Source organism: Hyperolius riggenbachi, chromosome 9 (genome assembly GCF_040937935.1).
Source record: "Hyperolius riggenbachi isolate aHypRig1 chromosome 9, aHypRig1.pri, whole genome shotgun sequence".
In the NCBI taxonomy this organism is placed as follows: domain Eukaryota; kingdom Metazoa; phylum Chordata; class Amphibia; order Anura; family Hyperoliidae; genus Hyperolius; species Hyperolius riggenbachi.
In genome coordinates this window covers 197,113,057-197,128,233 of record NC_090654.1, presented here as the reverse complement: position 1 = coordinate 197,128,233, position 15,177 = coordinate 197,113,057, and the positions used below count along the sequence as shown (strand labels likewise).

The 15,177-nt window shown below is 49.4% G+C and overlaps 1 long non-coding RNA gene across 1 annotated transcript in view; it reads right to left on the bottom strand.

The window, feature by feature from the left end:
• Positions 1-15,177, bottom strand: part of LOC137532881 (uncharacterized) — a 54,932-nt gene that overhangs the window by 27,595 nt on the left and 12,160 nt on the right. The window contains exon 2 of the long non-coding RNA XR_011024053.1: positions 11,416-11,494. This is a non-coding gene — a long non-coding RNA (uncharacterized lncRNA). The remainder of the gene's footprint in view (positions 1-11,415; positions 11,495-15,177) is intronic.

Here is a 15,177-nt window from a genome sequence, read left to right as displayed (position 1 = left end):
CCTTCAGTGACCTTGTACTGTGCCCACTGCTGCATCCTTCAGTGACCTAGTTGTATATCCAGTGCCCACTGCTGTGCCCACTGCATCCTTCAGTGACCTTGTACTGTGCCCACTGCATCCTTCAGTGACCTAGTTGTATATCCAGTGCCCACTGCTGTGCCCACTGCATCCTTCAGTGACCTTGTACTGTGCCCACTGCTGCATCCTTCAGTGACCTAGTTGTATACCCAGTGCCCACTGCTGTGCCCCCTGCATCCTTCAGTGACCTTGTACTGTGCCCACTGCATCCTTCAGTGACCTAGTTGTATATCCAGTGCCCACTGCTGTGCCCACTGCATCCTTCAGTGACCTTGTACTGTGCCCACTGCATCCTTCAGTGACCTAGTTGTATATCCAGTGCCCACTGCTGTGCCCACTGCATCCTTCAGTGACCTTGTACTGTGCCCACTGCATCCAGTGATTCATTACTAGCAACATGTCTGGCAGGGTTTCGTGGGGTGAGAGGAAAGGGAGTTCAATTGCCTCAGCCACTTCTGGGACTGCTCCACGTCCAGGGAGAGGACGCCCAGCTGTACGTGGTCGTGATGCAGCAGAAAGGGGGGCAGCAAAGCCTGGGCCAAATCAGCGGACGCCATTGTCCAAATATTTTAAAGTTTCTGGTCCCCGTGTGGTGGTTGAGCAAATGGAACCTGACGTACTCATGGACATCATGACTTCCTCCCAGACCTCTACTGTGAGCACCACTCCAAGCAGCAGCAGCAGCCAACATCCCACGCTTGTTGCGACATCCACCCCAGCACCCACTGGTCAGCAGCCCTCCCAGGGTGACAGCGTTCTGTCCCTCAGTCCGGCATCTGGGAACCTGCTGATGCAAGAAGCTCAGGACTTACTGGGGACTGATGTGGCAGAGATTGAGATCGGGCCACAATCACAAGCGTTGTTGAGTTCTGGTGATGAAGAAGAGGGGTCTGTGTCTGGGGATGTAGGGACAGAAGAGGAGGGTCAGGAGGCGGAGGAGTCAGAGGAAGAGCTGGATTATGATGATGCTGCTGATGATGACGACGTTGTGGACCCTAACTATGTGCAGCCTGCTGAGTCCGTGGAAGAATGGTCAGAGCAGGATGACGAATCACCTCGGCCTAGGCAAGGATATCGCCATATGTCAGGCAGGGGCAGGGGCATCGGCAGCAGTGGGCGTGGAGGAAGTAGACAGGACACTGCTTCAGCCGGCACCACCACCATGCAACCCCCGGCAACTACTACCACACATTGTTCCGCTGCACCCTCTGCTAGTGGGGGCCGCAGTAAATTAAAGTCACCAGTGTGGGATTGCTTTGACGAATGTACTGATGACAAAAGGTATGTGGTGTGCAGGTTATGCAGCAAAAGATTGAGCTGTGGGAAAAGTCTGAGCAAGATGGGTACCTCATCCCTCCAGGGCCACCTGAGAAGCCGCCACTGCCGCGAGTATGCAGACTTTAAGAGGAAGCAGGCACTGCTGTCAGGGGTTCCTGAGAGCAGAAGGCCCACCAGCGCAGCAGCATCATCCCTCCCTCAGGGTCGTGAATCCCCCACAGCAGCAGCAGTAGTAGCACGCAAGCGCTCTTCCACCTCGGCTACTCAGGACACAGACATTGAGGCTGGCAGCCAGTGTTCGTCTTTCTCCTCTGTCTCCCCTGCATCCCAGCGTCGTCAGACCCTGCTGAGCGACACCTTTCAGGGTCTGACCAAGCCTCTGCCTCCAAGCCACAGGCGGATCCGCAAACTAAATGGCTTGCTGGCCCGGGCCATGGCATCACAGCTGCTTCCATACTCCCTGGTGCAGGAGGGGAGCGCCATGCGGACGCTGCTCCAATTTGGCATCCCCGAGTGGCAAGTCCCCAGTCGCCACTATTTCAGCAGGAGCGCGATCCCAGCACTCCACAAGTTTGCGGTGGAAAACGTGGCCCGTTCTCTGGACTACTTTGTGGGCAAGCGGGTCCACGTGACCAGGGGCGTAACTAGAAATCACTGGGCCCCCCTGCGAATATTTGGATGGGGCCCCCCCCATAGGTGCCAAATAATCGTAATGGGGCAGCGTTTCACTGTAAATTAATTGTAAAGTGGGCAGCATTTTACCAGACAATCGTAATGTGGGCCAGAAAATCGTAATGTGGGCAGAGTTCACCAGAAAATCGTAATGTGGGCCTTTAGAAAATCATAATGTGGGCAGAGTTCACCAGAAAATCGTAATGTGGGCACCAGTCACCAGAAAATAGTAACGTGAGCAGCAGTCACCAGAAAATTGTAACGTGGGCAGCATTTACCAGACAATCGTAATGTGGGCAGCGTTCACCAGAATATCGTAATGTGGGACAGAAAATCGTAATGTGGGCAGAGTTCACCAGAAAATTGTAACATGGACAGCATTCACCAGACAATCGTAACTTGGGCAGTGTTCACCAGAAAATCGTAATGTGGGCCAGAAAATCGTAATGTGGGCAGCGTTCACCAGAAAATCGTAACGTGGACAGCATTCACCAGACAATCGTAACGTGGGCAGTGTTCACCAGAAAATCGTAATGTGGGCCAGAAAATCGCAATGTGGGCAGCAGTCACCAGAAAATCGCCATGTGGGCAGCAGTCACCAGAAAATTGCAATGTGGGCATCAGTCACCAGAAAATCCTAATGTGGGCAGCAGTCACCAGAATATCGTAATGTGGGCAGCAGTCACCAGAAAATCCTAATGTGGGCAGCAGTCAGTCACCAGAATGTCGTAATGTGGGCAGCAGACACCAGAAAATCCTAATGTGGGCAGCAGTCACCAGAAAATCGCAATGTGGGCAGCAGTCACCAGAAAATCGCAATGTGGGCAGCAGTCACCAGAAAATCGCAATGTGGGCAGCAGTCACCAGAAAATCCTAATGTGGGCAGCATACACCAGAAAATCGTAATGTGGGCAGCAGACACCAGAAAATCGCAATGTGGGCAGCAGACACCTGAAAATCGCAATGTGGGCAGCAGTGACCAGAAAATCGTAATGTGGGCAGCAGACACCAGAAAATCGCAATGTGGGCAGCAGTGACCAGAAAATCGTAATGTGGGCAGCAGACAGAAAATCATAATGTGGGCAGCAGACACCTGAAAATCACAATGTGGGCAGCAGTGACCAGAAAATCGCAATGTGGGCAGCAGACACCAGAAAATCGTAATGTGGGCAGCAGACACCTGAAAATCACAATGTGGGCAGCAGACACCTGAAAATCGTAATATGCCCCCCCCCCCCCCCCCCCTGGGGCCCGCTCGGAGTTTTGTGGGTGCTGGAGGGGTGGCAGCATGAGGGGAAAGCCTTGCCCACAGTCGGCGGGGAGAGGGGTAGTTCCCCCCTCTCCCTCACCTCGGGGCTCTCCCCTCTGTGCTCCCCTCCAGCTCGTAAGTGTCTGTGGGGCTGTGGTGGGCAGCGAGCGGCGGGCAGATACATACCTGCTTCCGTGCGTTCCATCGGAGACTTCTCCCTCTAGCGGCTGACGTCACTTCCGGAAGTGACGTCAGCCGCTAGAGGGAGAAGTCTCCGATGGAACGCACGGAAGCAGGTATGTATCTGCCCGCCGCTCGCTGCCCACCACAGCCCCACAGACACTTACGAGCTGGAGGGGAGCACAGAGGGGAGAGCCCCGAGGTGAGGGAGAGGGGGGAACTACCCCTCTCCCCGCCGACTGTGGGCAAGGCTTTCCCCTCATGCTGCCACCCCTCCAGCACCCACAAAACGGCCCCAAGCGGGCCCCAGGGGGGGGCCGGGCCCCCCCGCGGGCGCAGGGGCTGCAGGGCCTATTCCTACGCCCCTGCACGTGACCATGGACTCGTGGAGTAGCAGATTTGGGACAGGTCGCTACCTGTCCTTTACGGCCCACTGGGTGACACTGATGGAAGGGAGGGAGGACAAGAGCGCATCAGCCCAGCTAGTGGTGCCACCATGCAGGATCAGGGGGGATGCAGAAGGGTCCTGTCACGACACTCCCTCTGCACCCGGGAAGCAAGCCCGCCTCGGCAGCAGCAGCGCCAAGCCTTGGCACTGCCAAGCCCTTTTAAAATTGGTGACCCTGGGGAAGGAGAGGCTTACGGCCACCAACGTCCTGGCCGCCCTCAGGAAGCAGGAGCGGAGGTGGCTGACCCCCAGAGGCCTGGAAGTGGGGTATGTGGCAGCCAATAACGGGGCCAACCTGGTGGCAGCAGTGCAGCAGGGGAACCTCCAGCACATCCCCTGCTTGGCCCACGTGCTCAATCTTGTGGTGCAGCGCTTCTTGCGCACCTACCAGGGGATAAGCGAGCTGCTGCAGGATGCCCGGGCGGTGGTACGCTTTTTCCGCCTGTCAGCCACTGCCTCTGCACTCTTGTCCACCTTACAGCAGCAGTATGGAAGGCCACAACACCGGCTGATCATCGACATGCCAGTTCGCTGGAATTCGACTCTGGCCATGTTGGAGCGGCTGTGTCAGCACAGGCTGGCTCTTAGGGCCTACATGCTAGACCCAAGTGTCCCCAGCAACCAGCAAGTCCCCATGATTACTGCCACTCAGTGGACACTGATGCAGCAAGTATGCCTGGTGCTGAGTCCCTTCCTGGAGGCAACCAAGATGGTCAGTGAGGAGCGCGCCTCTGTGTGCCAGTGGGTGCCCTTGGTTTGTCTACTGGAGCAGGCAATGGACAATTTAATTGAGCGTGGGGATGAAGCCCTGAGGCAGTTGGAAGAACAGGAGCAGATGGCAGCACAGTCCAGCTCAGAGGAGGGCTCACAGCAGGTAGTGGAAGAGTTGGAGGTCCCTAACCTGAATGAGGAGGAGGAGGAGGAGCAGAGTGCAGCAGGCGTTGTACGTGGATGGCGGTTTGAGGAGGACAACGACATGGCACAGGAAGAGGACAGGCATGCGTTATGGGACAATGGCGAGGACGAGGAAGATCTTGTTGGCAGGGCCCACTTGTTTCCCATGGCTGTGCACATGTTGCGCTGCCTTCGCAGGGACCCCCGGGTGATCCAGATGCGTTCAAGGGAGGACATCTGGATTACCTTGATGCTTGATCCCCGTCTGAAGGGGAAGCTGGGGGACTTAATGACGCCATCCACCACCGAGCAACGCACAAGGGAGTTGAAGGAGGCCCTTGTGCGCAGACTACTGGAAGCATTCCCCCAGCCTTCCACCCCCACTGTAACTGCTCTGCCAAGCCAGCAAGAGGTGCCTGCCATTGCCACTAGCAGCACAACAACAACCACCAGCAGCAGCAGCAGCAACTGGTGCCCCGGAGACCTGAAGAGCCTAAGCAAGAGCCTGTATGCAGTGCAGCAGCCCAGAACAGAGGTGACCGCCACAGCATCCACCACCAACCAGCACAAGCAACGACTGACCACCATGGTGTCTGACTATATGGGGTCATCCAGCGGGCTCAATGACACCGACAGCCCTGTAGACCCCTTGGAGTACTGGGTCAAGAGACTGGACATCTGGAGCGAGCTTTCCCAGTACGCCCTGGAACTCCTATCCTGCCCTCCTTCCAGTGTCCTCTCAGAGAGATGCTTTAGTGCGGCCGGTGGCGTGGTCACAGAGAAGCGCTCTCGGCTCTCCCACGCCTCTGTGGACAAATTCACCTTCCTGAAAATAAACCAGGCTTGGGTGGAAGGTGAGTTCCTGGCCCCTATTGTCGGACACAGGGGGACATGAAGTGGCTGCTGCATGTGCTGTTGTTAACTATGCCTGCCTTTATAAAGACAGTTACTACCTGCCTAGTGCCTACCTTGGTTAATTTTTTGGTGTTATGGTACTACTACCAGTAAGTTGCCATGGTCCTCCTTCTGAGCTGCTGAACTGACAGCCCGCTTTGTCCTCCTGACTCAGTCGCTTCTACACTCTGCGTTCACACTGCCCGGGTCACTGGGTGCATTTAATTTTTTGGCCAGCACTATGACGCTGTGCTACTACTACTACCACCAGTATGTTGCCATGGTCCTTCTGTGCTGCTGCTGCTGCTGCTGCTGAACTGAACGCCCGCTTTGTCCTCCTCCTCCTCCTGACTCAGTCGCTACCACGGTACCACCAATGCACTCTGTCTGCGTTATCACTGCCCGGGTCACCGGGTGCATTTAATTTTTTGGCCAGCACTATGACGCTGTGCTGCTACTACTACCACCAGTATGTTGCCATGGTCCTTCTGTGCTGCTGCTGCTGCTGAACTGAACGCCCGCTTTGTCCTCCTCCTCCTCCTGACTCAGTCGCTACCACGGTACCACCAATGCACTCTGTCTGCGTTATCACTGCCCGGGTCACCGGGTGCATTTAATTTTTTGGCCAGCACTATGACACTGTGCTACTACTACTACCACCAGTATGTTGCCATGGTCCTTCTGTGCTGCTGCTGCTGAACTGACCGCCCGCATTGTCCTCCTCGTCCTGACTCAGTCGCTTCCCGCTGCTGCTCTCTGCGTTCACACTGCCCGGGTCACTGGGTGCATTCAATTTTTTGGCCAGCACTATGACGCTGTGCTGCTACTACTACCACCAGTATGTTGCCATGGTCCTTCTGTGCTGCTGCTGAACTGAACGCCCGCTTTGTCCTCCTCCTCCTCCTGACTCAGTCGCTACCACGGTACCACCAATGCACTCTGTCTGCGTTTACACTGCCCGGGTCACTGGGTGCATTTAATTTTTTGGCCAGCACTTTGACACTGTGCTACTACTACTACCACCAGTATGTTGCCATGGTCCTTCTGTTCTGTGCTGCTGAACTGACCGCCCGCATTGTCCTCCTCCTCCTGACTCAATCGCTTCCACCAATGTACTCTGTCTGAGTTCACACTGCCCGGGTCACTGGGTGCATTTAATTTTTTGGCCAGCACTATGACACTGTGCTGCTACTACTACCACCAGTATGTTGCCATGGTCCTTCTGTGCTGCTGAATTGACCGCCCGCATTGTCCTCCTCCTCCTGACTCACTCGCTTCCACCAATGTACTCTGTCTGCGTTCACACTGCCCGGGTCACCGGGTGCATTTAATTTTTTGGCCAGCACTATGACGCTGTGCTGCTACTACTACTACCAGTATGTTGCCGTGGTCCTTCTGTGCTGCTGAACTGACCGCCCGCATAGTCCTTCTCCTGACTCAGTCGCTACCACCACTGCACTCTGCGTTCACACTGCCAGTGTCCACTGACAACTCTGCTGCGATGTCATTGCTAATTGCTGCAAAAATAAAAAAATAAAAAAAAATAAAATTACAAAAACCTCTCTGGGGCCTTTTTGGCATCAGCCACTCATCCGCCTCCAGCGGTACCTTCGCCGCCAAGTGCCATTGGAACTCGCCTTCACCTCTTTGATTGCTTAACGCGTATATCCCTTTTTAAAACCACGTATTACCAATTAATAGCCCCATTTACAGTGGTGATTTGTCTTTAAAAGCCATTTAAAAAAAAAACAAAAAATTGGGGAATTTTTTATGTTGAAGTTATGTTGCCCCTTATCACCTCGATAATCCATGCAATTTGGGGGATTGTAGCATGTATGGGGGCTTTGTTATTAACGTTAAAAGAAAATCCGCCTCCGGGCGGGAATCCACGCGTGATTACGCCATTCACGGCAGAAAATCCGCGTGGTTGCGTGGACGCGGACGAAAATCCGCATGCGGCGGGGCTGAATGCGGATTTTTTTTTTGCAACCACGCGGATTGCCGAATTCGTGGATGAGGCACATCAGAGCATCCCTGCTTGAAACAGCCTTGAAACAGAAGAATGAAAAGTCCCTAGAGCCTCAAAGTGCAGTATTAGCAAACACTGAGAATAGGACGTGAGCTGAGTGTAGTCATACTCACAAAAAGAGTCACTGGTAAGTGAGTGCACTACAGGGATGGAGAGTCTGACCCATCCCCACTTGGATATCCTGATACTTGCAGGTCTGTGGTCACTGGTCACTCTCCAAGATCAGGGGCTCAGGTAAACCAAAACCCAATTAAAGAATGTAATAAAAAACTGTAAATAGAGGCAGGGCCGAGGCAGAGGCAAGAGAGGCTCCATCCTCAGGGCGCAGTGTAGGAGGGGGTGCACAACTCACTCAGCTATCATTCCCCTATTGTGTTTGAAACAAAGAGAAATAAGAAAAGAGGATACATAGCAGTGACTGCAAGCCAGGTAACTAGAGATTAAAGTGTTCTAAGTGTTGGGGGCCCTGGGACATACTCTAATAGCAACCAGTGTGAAGGCTGGGGTGGGAGGGATGGGGGGGTGCACTTTGGTTTCTCAGCCATGGGTGCTGGAGGACCTTGTCCCGGGTCTGAATAGAAGTGAATGCCACTGGATGTGGCTCTTGAGAGTTTTAAATATGCATAATTGTAAGCAGCAAAAGAACAACAACACACTGCCTACCCATCTAGAGGAGCACACCGGTGACTGTATTACTGGTTGAAACATTGTCAGTTTCAGCGGAGGTACAGCAAAAATCCATTGGACCCCACCAGCAAAATTATCATAGAGCCCCCTCTTGGGATACAAACCCCCGTGAGTGGCTGGTAAACACACACACACACACCCACACACACACAGAGACCTTCCCCGCAACACCCTCACCCCACATAGCAGAGTAGTGAAGCAGTGTAACTTTTATCTGCTCCCGCGATGTGTCGGGTCTCTTCTGTTCTTCCTGGCAGCTCTGTGCTTCCATACCTCCTTCTTCCGATCACATGACATTAATTCAGAGCCAGAGGTATGCAGCAAAGAGCAAGTGGCTGTCAGGTAGATCAGAGGAGACACCCAACACAGCGCTGGACAACGTCATAGCTAGGGTATTTGACCCCTGTTGCTGATTATTCAAAGACTCCCCCTCCCCTTTCATAATAAAACATTTTTTTAGGGGGTAGCACGCTAAATGCGTAAATGTACTCTGTACCGCGGAAGCTGTTGGCACTATATAAATACTAAATACAATAATTATACTTACAATAATGAGGACAGTCAGTGACATGGCTATGTACTCTGTAAAGTGCTTCAGAAGATGTCAGCACTATATAAATACATAGTAATAATATGGTAGGACAGTAGACTAGGACTCTGGCAATATTGGATTGTGTGCTCCTTTGAGGACCGTCAGTGACATGATTAGGCACTCTGTAAAGTGCTGCAGAAGATGTCAGCACTATATAAATATATAATAATATGGTAGGACAGTAGACTATGGCAATAGAAGGTTTAGATTGTGAGCTTCTCTTAAGACAGTCTGTAACATGGGGAAGGGGGAAGTCACTGGGTTATGTGGAGGGTGGGAAAGGTCACTGATGGAGAGTGGGATAAGTTACCGAGTGCTAGTGGAGGACAAAGAGGTCACTGGGTGCTAGTTGTGGGTGGGAGGTAACTGATGGAGGGGGGGGGGGGGGGGAGAGGTCACTGGGTGCTAGTGAAGTGTAGGAGAGGGCACTGGGTGCTAGTTGTGGGTGTGTGGGAGGTAACTGATGGAGGGGGGGAGAGGTCACTGGGTGCTAGTGGAGGGTGGAAGAGGTTAGCCCCAACCCGCAAGCGATCAGCAATGTGGATCAACTCGCCCCCACAATGGCTGATCCCATTGTGTATGCCGCTCCCCCGCCCACTGCGTGACATCACGCAGGCGCCCCCTGTTGTCCCTCCGCCTCCCCACATAGCAACACAGCGTGTCGTCAGCTACACAGCTGACATGCATCTGTGCAGCCCAGCTCAGCAATGTCGCCTGAGGGGATCGGAGCCCGATCCCTTTGGGTAACATTAGTCATAGGTACGTACGCACCTTTACAGAATGTGCCAGAATGATGAGTCACAGCTTGCTACAATTACAAGATTATATTGTTAAAAAAGAGAAACAAGGATTCTTGTCCTGGACAGCTAATAATTCATACAGGAAGATGAGAATTTAGGGACATTATTCAATATGTTTCTTACTCGCTGTATTGGAGAATTGGCTAAATGATTTTACATTACTGTATTTGTTAAACTGTAAAAAGCAGTACAAACGTATTCAGAGAAAAAAACATTAAATAGACACTGTGCAGTATAAAATAAAAAATTACTAAAAACTGGTCCAGTAAAGGTTTAGAAATCTGGGTTACTCTATAGTTTAATGCTCCTTGGTTGTCTGAAATTAACACTAGCAGTAATACTTAGGAACAAGATGGCACCTAGAGCAGTGACAACTCCAGCTTCAGTTTTTTTTGTGGGGGCACGACTACTGGGAGGCGCTTGAGCAATGCAGATTGTCCAAATGATGGTGCTATTATGGAAGTCAAGTCATTTACAGGTGTACTTGGCTTGTTGGCTGGCATGCTTTAAAGGACAACTGACGTGAGAGGGACATGGAGGCTGCCATATTTATTCCATTTTAAACAATACCAGTTGCTTGGCAATTCTTCTGATCCTCTGCCTCGAATACTTTTAGCTGTAGACCCTGAATAAGCATGCAGCATATCGGGAGTTTCTGACATTATTGTCCAATCTAACAAGATTCACTGCAAGCTTGTTTCTGGTGTAATTCAAACACTACTGCAGCCAAATAGACCAGCAAGGCTGCCAGGCAACTGGTATTGTTTAAAGGAAATAAATATGGCAGCCTCCATATCCCTCTTGTTACAGTTGTCCTTTAATCCTTACTTGCCCAGCCTGTGTCTCACTACTCTACAAGTAAGAGGAGGGGGAAGAGGCGCCAGGGGGGGGGGGGGGGGGGGGAGACGCTGTGTGTGTGATTCCTTATCTTAGTAGCTAAGTATTGCTGCAGACTAGAGCTTGTATTTTACAGACAGGAAGCTTAGAATCAGCATAATTTCATGAATTGCCTAATTTAAAAGAAAAACAGTAAGCTTTCAGCTAGTACGCCTTCTTCAGACTCTATTCCTGTTGACTGACGATGTTAGAATGTACAATCAGAAGGCGGTAGATAATTTTTTTGTCAATATAAATTTCATCGAGATACATTAATTACAAGGACTCTTGCAAGGATTGTGAGGGATTTATAGAAAATAGATAAGATCCTTGGTTTACTTAATGCCTACACAGACTTGGGCTGACATGGAGAGTTTTTTTACAGACCCCATCCTGTTCAGTGTATACTCCTGAAGCCTGGAAACAGTTAACTGTAGGTTACTGAGCGGGGTGGGGGTTGGGGGGCACTGAGAGGGGCACAGTGATTTCCATGGGGGGGGGGGGGGTGCCAGAGTGCCCGAGTGCCCCAGTTTAGTACCACCACTGACCTAAAGAGCTGGAAGTCATGGTGTATATAAGGGTTTTTGTATCCCAGGTTTTTTTTAGCCCACTCACAAAAAGGTTTTGGCTGAGCCCAGGGTGATATAAGCTAGATTATGACCATTTGGCATTACATGCTTGCTGCTAATATTCTCATTGGATTCATATGTCAGTGGAATAATTAAAATGATTAACTACCATGCGATGCAGGATCCTAACTTTGGAATCAAAGGACTCCTGGTTCCACAGACTGGCCTCAAATAGACTTTTCCGTTTTCTGAAATAGTAAAAAAAAAAAAATGAGCTGGATCATTTTAACAAAGCGGTTTGAGCTGAATTAGTCTAACAAAGCAGTTTTCCGAGGCATTGTAGTTCTGCTATTCTTCATCTAGCTTGAGAAATGCTGTATTAACCTCCATATAGTATAAGAGCCAACATATTTTGAATATTATGAACGGATTGTGCAGGTGAACCCTCACATTGGGTTGTGCAGGTAAAATTGACCAATCATATTTGGATGTGTGTACACACCCTGATGCCCAACGGTACAATTTTTAGTGGAAAATTGCCCATGCAATCACATAAATGATATTGGAAATAAAATGTTATGATTAATCATTTCATCATCATCAACAAACCAATCTGTACTTCATATCCATCACAATCGATTATAAAGACTAAATTGTCGTCAAATGATCACCTTTAAAACTGCTTCCAGTCAATTTCGTACATCAAGGAAGTTTATTTTCTGCCAATCTGATTGAATTTACCTGATCGTATGGGCATCTTAATTTTATATGATAGTTAGTGGGCACCTTAAGTTTAAAGCAGGCTTCCCACTTCAGCTGTGTTTGTATGCATCTGTGCCCAGAAGTCAAGTTAAAGTAGCATCCTAGTCTGTGGCAATGTGCAAGGCCGGGCCAAGGCAGAGGCGAAAGAGGCTCCAGCTTCAGGGCGCAGTGTAGGAGGGGGCACACAACTCACTCATCTATCATCCCCCTATTGTGCTTGAAGCATAGAGAAATTAGAAAAGGGGACACATGGCAGTGACTGCAAGCCAGGTAACTAGAGATTAAAGTGTTGTAAGGGTTGGGAGCCCTAGGACATACTCTAATAGCAACCAGTGTGAAGGCTGGGGTGGGAGGGATAGGGGGGAGGGGGTGAACTTTGGTGTCTCAGCCATGGGTGCTGGAGGACCTTGTCCCGGGCCTGAATAGAAGTGAATGCCACTTGATGTGGCTCTTGAGAGTTTTAAATACGCATAATTGTAAGCAGCAAAAGAACAACAACACACTGCCTGCCTGGGGAGCCCCTCTTAGTCTAATAGCAATCACAGTGTGACGGCTGGGGTAGGAAGGATGGAGGGGCGCACTTTGGTGTCTCAGCCTTGGGTGCTGGAGGACCTTGTCCCAGCTCTGGCAATGTGTGTACATGTATGCATAGCACATCTACACTTGTGCATATGTCCCTCATCATTCCGATTTAGTTACAATATTAAATACTAAGTGCCAGGACCAGGGCCCTGTAGGCACGTGCCTATAGGTGCCTGATGATGGAAAGGCAGCTCACTCCCCACCTCAAGTGCCTCCTTCTTCCCCTATGCAGGGTCCTGATGAGAGTGTAAATGAGAGGTTACTCATCCTGCTCTCGGCATTGCACTGACAAGATCTCCTTTCAGTCTGGGGCACCTCTAGCTACTTAATATTGAGGCTCCTCTAGCTACCTAATACTTGGAGGCACCTCTAGCTACTTAAAGTGAACCTCCAGACTAAAAATCGACTCAGCAGCACTGAAAAGGCCTGGTGTTTCTTTAACAGTTTCACAGCATCAGAACTTTGTTTCTCTTATACAAGCCTCATTTTTAGCTGCACAAAAGAAAACTGACCGGGCAGTTTTCCCCTTATGCTGTGCAAAGCATGATGGGATTTCTGATGTTGTTGTTCTCGTTCTGCTGTTTTGGTGCATTTTTTTTTTTTTTTACATTTTGAATTTGACATTTGAAGCCTAGCGCATGCAGCTGGGAGGGGTTATCAGGACACAGGACAGTTGGAACTGTGTCTCATGCTCCCTGTCACCTCCTTTCAACCAAAAAGATGGCTGCCTCCATGACAAAAATGGCAGCCCCCATGAATCACAAACATTTGCCTATTCTTTTAAAACAGAGTGGGTAAAAGATTATATTACCTATCTATTCTAATTAACATAACTAATGTAACTTAATAACAGTATGTTTGTTTAGGCTGAAGTTCCCCTTTAAAGTGGATCCGAGATGAAAAACTAACTCTAACAAATAACTTGTCTATATATTGTATCTAAAGTTTAGATAGTTTACACAGCAAATATAGCTGCAAACAGCTTTAATAGAAAATGATTATTTCTTCCTGTGATACAATGACAGCAGCCATGTTGTTTGTAAACATTACACAGAGGCAGGCTTATCTGTATCTTGATCACTAAGTCTGTGAAAAAAACCTAATCCCCCTCCTCCCTCTGAAATCAATGGCTAGTAACACCTCCTCCTTCTCCTGCCCTGACTGAGCTCCCATGAGCCCTTGCTACTGCCTAGGCTCTCTGAAAACCTGTGGGCGTGGTTTATTTAGTTTATAGGGAATTAGAGTATTAAAACAAAAAATTATTTGGCTTGAGGAATGCCCTATAAACAATAGGAAAGGAACACAATTATGCAATGAGTAAAAGTTCACCTCGGATCCACTTTAATATTGAGGGTACTTCAGGCTACCTAATACTAAGGGGCACCTGTAGTAGCTACCTATGATGGGCAATGGAAGTAAGGGAGAAATGTCAGCTGAAACAGCAAGCACACTTGCGGTACAGTTTGGTGGGGGTTATTAGGTACATAGAGGGCAAGGTCTAAGATGCCAGGACATCTGTGCCTATAGGCTCCTGTGAGGTAAATCCGGGCCAGGCCAGGACTGAAAGTGCTTTTATCACCACACCAAGAAAGGGGCATGTACAGTTCTAACAACAATAAAACAATTTATGAAGTGTGTTTCTTCAGTCTTAATACTAAGGCTCATTTTAAAGAACTAGATTGAGTTGAACATTTCCTGTGGTGAAAATGATTGTCTTAAATAGAATTATGGTCTAGGCATGTGGTAAAAACAGGTAGGTGCATCTTACCTAAAGCAATTGGTAAGACAAGCCACATATTACTTTCAAGTACCAACCTTTATATGTCAAATGAATGCAGTGCTGGTTTGGGACAGTGCACAGGGCGTACGTACAAAAAGGGTGCCCGGACAAAAAGGGCGCGGGGTGTAAACGCTAATTAATAATTAATAGCGTTTATAAAAATAGTGTGCTATATTTCGTTTACAAATAATGTTTTACAAAATTATAAATCATGTTTATGAAATCGGCAATTGTGAAAACGTTAATCTTCCCTGTTTCAAAAGTTAAACTTATAATTACGTTTATTAAAAAAAACAATAATATATGTTTAATTGTTATAATTGTATATTATTGTGAATAACCTTCATTTATGGTTTGTTCTTATAATAAAATCTGAAAATATTCTTTATAACGATGATATAAATATAACTACGTTCGTAATAAGTGTTGTAAAACATTAGTAAGTATTGCTAAAATTTTACTAAAACTATACATAAGCCTACTCTTACACAGAACCCTCCCTGTACCTATCCCTAACCCCTAGACCCCCCTGGTGGTGCCTAAACCTAAGACAGGGGGGTCTTAGGTTTAGGCACCACCAGGGGGGGTGGTGCCTAAACCTAAGACCCCCCTGGTGGTGCCTAAACCTAAGACCCCCCTGGTGGTGGCTAAACCTAAGACCCCCCTGGTGGTGCCTAAACCTAAGACCCCCCTGGTGGTGCCTAAACCTAAGACCCCCCTGATGGTGCCTAAACCTAAGACCCCCCTGGTGGTGCCTAAACCTAAAACCCCCCTGGTGGTGCCTAAACCTAAGATCCCCCTGATGGT